The sequence below is a fragment of the Camelina sativa genome, chromosome 5, assembly GCF_000633955.1.
Source record: "Camelina sativa cultivar DH55 chromosome 5, Cs, whole genome shotgun sequence".
In the NCBI taxonomy this organism is placed as follows: Eukaryota; Viridiplantae; Streptophyta; class Magnoliopsida; order Brassicales; family Brassicaceae; genus Camelina; species Camelina sativa.
The window spans coordinates 11,018,984-11,026,564 of record NC_025689.1 but is presented as its reverse complement, the minus strand read 5'-3'; the positions used below and the strand labels follow the sequence as shown (position 1 = coordinate 11,026,564).

At 30.3% G+C, this 7,581-nt stretch overlaps 1 pseudogene; it reads right to left on the bottom strand.

Annotated features, from left to right (window-relative positions):
* LOC104789128 lies at window positions 5,344-5,963 on the bottom strand (annotated as a pseudogene).

Here is a 7,581-nt window from a genome sequence, read left to right as displayed (position 1 = left end):
GTCTTGCAACTGGATGTTCATGTTGCTTATTGAGATGGTTTTGTGTCATTCTAGTTGGATTAACCAGTGAAGTTACATGCTTAATTTGATCATTCAAGAAGAACTACTTACAACTTGGATTAGCTTATACATGTCACAGTTATACAATTTGGATTTGCTTATGTTTCAGTTTACTTTATCTTTATACATTAAGCTTGGTTTGCTGACATGGTTTAGTGTTTTCGTGTTCCTCACTGACTAATGTAGATTTCTTGTTTGTTGAAAATTTGGGAAGCAATGTTGAAAATTCAGGAAAAAATATATATATTTTAGGAAAACTTTCATAATACGATATGTTTCATAATGAAAATTTGGCTCTTTGTAGCCAATGGTTTTGCTTTCTGCTTAGTCATGAAGCTATTCATATCATGTAGTTTCTCACATAAACGTTGATTGGATTAAGATTTTTGAAAATTGGGAAGCACTGATGAACATTCAGGAAATGATCTTTGTATTTTATGATGATTTTCCTGACACTATCTGTGTTTTTTCTTAATTTAGAAACTTACATTGGAAAGGTGGTTTCTTGTGACTACTTTTTTTGCTTTCTGCTAACTCATGAAGTCATTCATATCATGCGATTTCTCACATAAATGTTGATTTTATTAAGATAGTTGAAAATTGAGAAACATTGTTGAAANTCTAAACCTATTGAGTACAAAATTTAGTAGATTCTTATGGTTTCTACTAAAATTTATCTGTTGTGGATTGTCTTCATCATGTAATGATTTTTTCTTCCTAAACATGTAAATTGTTGTGGATTTTCTTATCCGTGTAACAATGGTGATGCTAGTTTTGTTAGATACAATGCTAGTTTTGTTAGCTAGAGTTTGGTTGATGGTAGTTTTTATTCAGTTGCATTATACTTTATTCCATTGGTGTTGTCTTTTCTAACTATAACTTTGCTTAGTGTACTTGACTTGGTCGTTTTAATGTTGCATAGACAAGTTAATTATAAATGTCATTGTGATGAGTCTTGCAACTGGATGTTCATGTTGCTTATTGAGATGGTTTTGTGTCATTCTAGTTGGATTAACCAGTGAAGTTACATGCTTAATTTGATCATTCAAGAAGAACTACTTACAACTTGGATTAGCTTATACATGTCACAGTTATACAATTTGGATTTGCTTATGTTTCAGTTTACTTTATCTTTATACATTAAGCTTGGTTTGCTGACATGGTTTAGTGTTTTCGTGTTCCTCACTGACTAATGTAGATTTCTTGTTTGTTGAAAATTTGGGAAGCAATGTTGAAAATTCAGGAAAAAATATATATATTTTAGGAAAACTTTCATAATACGATATGTTTCATAATGAAAATTTGGCTCTTTGTAGCCAATGGTTTTGCTTTCTGCTTAGTCATGAAGCTATTCATATCATGTAGTTTCTCACATAAACGTTGATTGGATTAAGATTTTTGAAAATTGGGAAGCACTGATGAACATTCAGGAAATGATCTTTGTATTTTATGATGATTTTCCTGACACTATCTGTGTTTTTTCTTAATTTAGAAACTTACATTGGAAAGGTGGTTTCTTGTGACTACTTTTTTTGCTTTCTGCTAACTCATGAAGTCATTCATATCATGCGATTTCTCACATAAATGTTGATTTTATTAAGATAGTTGAAAATTGAGAAACATTGTTGAAAATTCAGGAAATGATCTATATATTTTAGGATGATTTTCTTGACACGATCTGCTTTTTTTGTTTTTTTTGTTGCAGGACATGGAAGATTCTTTCCCTACAAATATCAAACTGTAAGCTCCATTTCAACATAGGAGATGAGCCATGATCTGAATTGAAGATAAACTAGTTTACAAACTACGATTGCATCAAAGAAGTCAAAGCATACTTAACTTTTATTTTGTTTTCATCTATCTAGGATTGTATAATGTTTGAGATGACGTTAATGTATAACAGTTTCAATAAATTTCTTCCAATATTTAGTTATTTTCATTTAGGAAAGACTAATTGAAATTTAGGAAGGAATCCTTGAAATTTAGGAAGGAATCCTTGGCATTTAGGAAGACCTTTTGGATTTTTCTCCATCGTTAAACAATACAATTATACCTCAAGTTAAAATTCTACTATATAGGTAAAACACGAGGATGTGAACAAATTTCAATCACTATCCCTCACTAATGAGTGATATGTTATACAGTGAGGCAAGAAGATAAACAAAGATTTAAAATTACATTTCTTTAAATTTAGGGAGGATTTTCTAATGTTTAGGAAAACATTCTTGAATTTAGGAAGGTCTTCCACATAACCTGCATTCAAACTTCCACACAATTGTCCATTTTCTTATCTTCATCATCAACTCTGCTTTCTCCTTGAAATATTAGCGATCATGTATATCATCAATCACTTGAGTGTAATGACACATCCACTTAGTCGATAAAAATCCTAGAAACATAAACACATATAAGTAAAACAACAATTTATGAATGCCTTCCTAACTCATAAAGACTACATATCTTACTATTATAGTCATACCATCTCCTCTTCATTCAATATCTACTAGAGAAACACAAAAGAATAATATATATATGAGAACTAAAATCGTATTAAGCACAAAGAAATTTTCAACTCTATATTCCATAATTTTTACTCACAGCAACAACTATTGCAAAAAGCATTTGTGTATTGTTGATACTCCCATCGAGTAAATGTCATTCTTAGCACATATAGATACAAACACCAAATCTCTTTCAAACATGTAAGTGGTTTGGTAGCTAGTGAGAAGAGATATTGGAGTGACTACAATATTGTCTCTATTGATACAATAAGAAGAAAAGGAAAGGATTACATGCATTTAACTAAATGTAGTTTACATGACTCACATCTTCTCTACCAATATGTACAATTTTTATAAACATAAATCAACTTTAAAACTATAATACATACGAAGATCTCTTCACAATTAAATTAGTTTTGCAACACTAGCAGTCTTATTAATTACCATGAAATGCCAAAAAAACACTTCCCGATTAATGTGTGTCATTAGCTAAAGGATTCAAAAACTACACAAGAATTTTATAAACAACAAATTTTAGAATGAAGGCACAAAATACTATTCAATAAAGCAATCAAATGGTAAAATCAAGCAATCAGAGCATAGAGAATACCTTATCATTAATTTATCTCTGATGATAACGCAAATACTGCAACCACCAAATTAATCACCACCGTTGTTGTCTTGTACGGGAGCGTCATCGGATCTAGACACAGTGATGGCCTTGGAACAGCCATTTTTGTCGATTTCGACTTTGAATTCGATAGATTCATCAACATCAATATCGAAACTCTCAGATCTGATAGTGAATTGGAGAATGAATAAATCGTTGTTGCCAGCGTCGATGAAACCAAACAGATGTCAAACAAATTGACGAAGTTGGAGGAATACATAGATGAATGATGTCGGAGGAAGACGGAGACGAACTATGTCAAAGAATGGAGCTGTCAGAACTCGCTGGAGATGATGAATCACGACAACAATACTTAGAGAGGGTTTGAGAACGAAATTGAAACGCTTTACTCACGTTGGTTTATAACATAGGGATATAATGGTCTTTTAATTTAACAAATAATGGTATTAGTGGAAAAATAAGTAATAGATGGTAAATTAGGAACTAAAACTATGTTTGATGGTATTCTGGGGCATTTCTATAGTATTTTTGCAGCAGTTTTTGCTCAAACATCATTGGAAACAATTAGCATTAATGCATTGTCTTTAATATTAGTTACCAAAATTTTCAAAATTAATTATAGGTAAGATTTAAAAAATAAGGAAATTTTTCTATCTTATTCAAACATAAATATGCTTCTCTTTCATTTTTATTTAAATTTTTATTTAATTAATCTTGAATTATTCTATAATACATTTAGTTAATAAAAATTGTGATTTTTTCCTGCATATGATGCAATACAAATTTTAAAAAACAAATATATATTACTCAATAGATGAATAAAAAATATGGGTATAATAGCCTACATTGCCTAAAAATTTGGGCAATGTTTCAGAATCATACTATAAAAGAGACCAAAATGATTCAGAATATAAATGAGTAGAAAACTTGAATTATCAGACATTCAAAATTAAAAACAAAATATTTGGTTTATTTTAGTTCTTAAAATGTTAAAAATATTAATAATATTTAAACATTTATGAAGTTTCAAATATTATAAATATTCAAATATTATAAATATTTAAAATTTATAAGAAGTTTAACTATTATAAATATTTCGACTTTTAAAAAGTTAGAAGACCTTTAAAATATTAATAATATATTTAAACTTTTACGAAACTTCAAATATGAGAAATACACAACATTTTAAGAACTCTAAGTATTATAATATTTAAACTTTATAAAAAGCGTCAATCTTATAAAATGTAAATGGTTATAATCTTAATAAATAACATACCAACTCAATCTAATATTTATAATACAAAACAATAAATATTAAAAATTAAGATGCTATAGTGCGAGTTAAATTTCTCGGGATAGGGTTATATAGTTGGACGGGTTTTATCGATATTTATCAAAATTTAAAATATCTTTAATTCGGTGTTACACTGGTAAAATATCATTTCATTATTTTGTTAACACTATTGGTATCAGAGAACAGACATATCTAATTATATTGATTAAATAAATATTATATAAAAAATAAATTATATTATGGTATTATATGGTTTAAACCATAAAATTAACAATTATTATATAATTATAACATATTTAACCAACAAATACAACTTATAATTGAAATGTTTTAGTTATAAATAATTTGTCCCGCGGTGTACCGCGACTTCTAATCTAGTATATGCGTTAATATGATTTGTTTATGGAGTATCTATTTGATTTCCCTAAAAACAAATTTAAAATACATAATTCTTTTGTTTTTGTGTGATATTTACAAAGGTTGTCTTTTAATTGAATGCTAAATTATACTCCTACAAGACCTTGAAAATTAACTAATTAATTTTACGTTTCCGATGTCCCATACTATGGAATCCAATTCAACAGGCTAATTTTTCGGCTGCTAAAATATAAGAAATTAAGAAGTACGTATTTGTGAGAGCATAAGAAGAAAAAGAAAGATATTCCATTAGTTATGTTGGAGTAAACAAAAACACTAGAGAAGAAAACAAAACCTACAACTCAATTAAAACGTAAGAAGTACAACCAAAAGAATAAACAAAACCACTAGAGAAGGAAAATAACAACTCAATCAAAACGTGTATGAATCTATCAAACAATAAAGAATAAAGAAAAGAATAGGAAGCAAGTTGGATCCGATCCAAACAATATTAGAGGCTGAAGCTGCGTTATGTGGAGCTAGCTGGTGATGGTCCCATCTGATACTGTGGAGCATTATATATTGACCGGTGAATCAGCTAACGGAGATGGTGAAAGAGACGAGGAAGAGCTTGGTGATCGGACTGGTCCAGTAACTGGAGCAGCCACGGGACCTAAGGAGGCCGGCAAGACATGGATTTGAAGCTTCTGTCCCAACATGCAGTGACTAGGAACCCCGCATATGAATTGTTGGAGTCCCGGTTTGGTTAGAATGATGGTATCAGCTCCGGTATGGTATTTTGTCAGCGGGTTAGACGAGTCACACTGCTGAAAATCATTGTAAGTGACTTCAGTGACGTCGTGGAAATTGTTGTTGTAGGAGAAGACCAAAGAGTCTCCGACTTGAAAAGTTTTTGATGAAGCCCAAGCCTCGTAATCAACATCTATCATCGTCCATCCCTTCGAGTCTCCGACCTTGTGAACGGTTCCTCCAATGACAACTCCAAAAAGAGTTGCAAGAATCAACAAAGAAGTAAAAATCACGTTCTTCTTAGTCAAAGCCATGATCATGTTTTTGGTTCTTAACTTGGGAATGAGAGAAACAAGTCTGAGAGCGATGATTAATGAAAGTAATGAATTTGTTTGGTGACAAGTTGAGAAGGGGTCTACATGTTTCTTATATAGAGCCGAGGGGCCGGTTAAGATAATCCTATCCCTTTTGGGATTTGAGGATTAATTTGATAATTCCTAGTGATTATTTGATTATGTGTTGTTTAGGTAATATCTTTCTTTCTTTCCATATTCGAGATGGATACCAGTATACCACGACCGTTTCTAATATGAATTTCCTATTTTCCAACAGTTTTGTTTTTAACAAGAAATTTGTTCAAAATTAAAGATAAAAGCATTGATATTATTACCAAAAGTATTATAAATAAAATAAAGAAATGAATGACTAAAAACATAACAAAAAGAACTACGATAATCCCTAAATATTATTATCATTATGATTTGGAGGATTATTATGAACCTCTCTTATTTACCTCTTCTTAGTTAAGAAATATTTTTTTAGTTAAGAAAATAAATTCTTTAGATAAATCAATTATAAAATTATTAATTTTAACATTATATCATAGCTTTTAATTATAACATCTAAGTAATAACCATTTTTTATAAATCCAAACTGACATATAATTTTGTTTAATTGTGTAATTTAAACCCTAACCACTCTTTTATAAACCAAAAGTGAAATACAATTTATTTAATTGTAAAATTTAAACCTTAAAATCCTAACCACTCTTTTATAAACCCAAACGGACATATAATTTTGTTTAATTGTAAAATTTAAAACATAAACCCTAACCCTTCTTTTATAAAAAAAACCGATATATAATTTTGTTTAATTGTAAAATCTAAACCCTAAATCCTAACCACTCTTTTGTAAACCCAAACCGACATATAATTTTGTTTAATTGTAAAATCTAAACCTTAATCGTTCTTTTGTAAATCCAAACTGATATATAATTTCGTTTCAATATAAAATCTAAACTTTCACTACTCTTTTGTAAACCCAAGCCGATATAAAATTTCGTTTAATTTTAACTTTTAGATTAGTTTAATACTTTTCTATGCAACTTTTAGATTAGTTTAATACTTTTCTATGTAATTTTTAGATTAGTTTAATACTTTGTATTATGCAGTTTTTGTTTATAATTAGTTGAACTTTTTAAAAGTAGATGTGTAACATCCGTGAACCGGAATCCCGGTTTGGGAGTTGCATCGGTCGATGCAGATGGTGCATCGGTCGATGCAAGTGCAATTCTCTGCGTTTTGACTTAAGTCAAACGCTGCGTTTTGGACAAAAGGGAAGGAAAACCCTTAAGTCGTATTTTTGGTCTCATTAGTCGTGGATAGCCGATTTTTGAGAGAAAGAAAGGAGAGAAAAGAGTTCTTGAAAGTTCTTGGTGTTTTCTTGGAGATTTGGGGCGTTCCTATAGAGATCTGTAGCTGGGATCGTGATAGGAGCTTCCTAGGAGCGTTTTCTTGCTTGTTTGTGGTTCAGATTCGTCTTGGCAAAGGTAAATGCAGGACCATGGCTGATCTAAGCTAGAGAACCCTTTAATCTGCTTGTTTGGTGTTGTTAGGCTGTTTAGATCATTGTTATGGACGTTAGGAAGCTTTCTTGTGGCTTGGGATCGAGTTTTGTGGTTTCAGGAACGAAGATCCGGCGAGAAGCTT